The following is a 1,455-nucleotide window of genomic DNA, read 5'->3' on the forward strand; positions in this document are numbered from 1 at the left end:
GGTGTTTTCAGGACATTTATAATGAATTAGTCTTATAGCTGTTTCTGGGATATTATGGATATCCCTTCATCAGAGACGGCGTGAGAAAATATCTGAGTTCGAATTATTATGGAAACGGAGGAGATAGGGAATATAGAGGGAAATAAGAGAATGAAAGTAGAAATAAGATATATAAGGATACTGTAGTTGCAGTTCCATTATTCAAGGAAAATGCTGTATGGAAGTGGTAAAAAAGTTTCCTGTACATGGTATGTAAGTTCCAATAGCAGTTCATGTTTAGTCATTTCAAAGTATGGAGCCATGGAATCAGTGTTCCTCGTTCGAAAGGGTTTTGTGGTGTGAATGAAAATTTGAGAATGTATTGGTACTATTGTGGATAGATGGGGTGGGGTGTATATGATTAGAAAGAGGAGATAGGTCAAATTTAAAACAGGAAGAGAGAATGAGAGGGAGAAAGTGAGGGAAAAGAAAAAAGAAAAAGGGAGAGAGAAAAAGAGTGAAAAAGGGAAGAAAGGGTGAAAGAAGTGAGAAAGGGAGTGGTAGTTGGTGGTCAAGATAATGTGATGGGAGGTTGGGAGAGGTGTGGGGGAGGGATAGGAAGAGATGGGAAGGTAAGGAGTAAAAGAATGTGAGATATGTGAGTAGTAGTGATATGACAGAGCTGCATTAAGGGATGGATAGAGAAAAGGTAGAGAAAAGGTATACGTGGGGTGATACAGAAGTAAGTAGTAGATTTGGTAGTAAAATTTGAAGTGGAGGGAAGAATATAAGGATGTCAAATTACTATAAATAGACGTATGTGATATGTAGGAATAGGAGAGGAGGAAAGAAGGTATAATGACATACGTACGTACGCACACACATACATATATATTTGCGAATATGCATACATATACTCACACACACATATATACAGAAGTATACATACGCCTATATACACATGCATGCTCACGCGCATCTGTAGATGTATTCATACATGCATATGCGTGCGCATACACGTATATATGCAGGCACAGGCACATACGTGCGTGCAGGTGCACACGCATTTACAGTCAAGCGCATGCGCGCATAAGGTACTTACGTACACATATATCCACATATACACATTCATTCATATATATTTGTGTATATATATATGCACGTGCGTATACATACATATACACACGCACATATATATATATGTAGTTCTATATTAAGGGATGAGGAATTATGTACATTATTTACATTTGACGGATATTTGTCCTCATCTTGTTTGTTGTTAACACAACGTTTCGGCTGATATACCCTCCAGCCGTCATCAGGTGTCTTGGGGAAATTTCGAACCTGTGCTCTCATTCTTAAGGTATTTTTCGATGTTATTATTATTATTATTATTATTATTCAGGTCACTGCCTGGAATCGAACTCGGAATCTTGGGGTTAGTAGCCAGCGCTCTTAACTACTACGCTATATGCT

This window comes from Octopus bimaculoides, chromosome 3 (genome assembly GCF_001194135.2).
Source record: "Octopus bimaculoides isolate UCB-OBI-ISO-001 chromosome 3, ASM119413v2, whole genome shotgun sequence".
NCBI classification, from domain to species: Eukaryota; Metazoa; Mollusca; class Cephalopoda; order Octopoda; family Octopodidae; genus Octopus; species Octopus bimaculoides.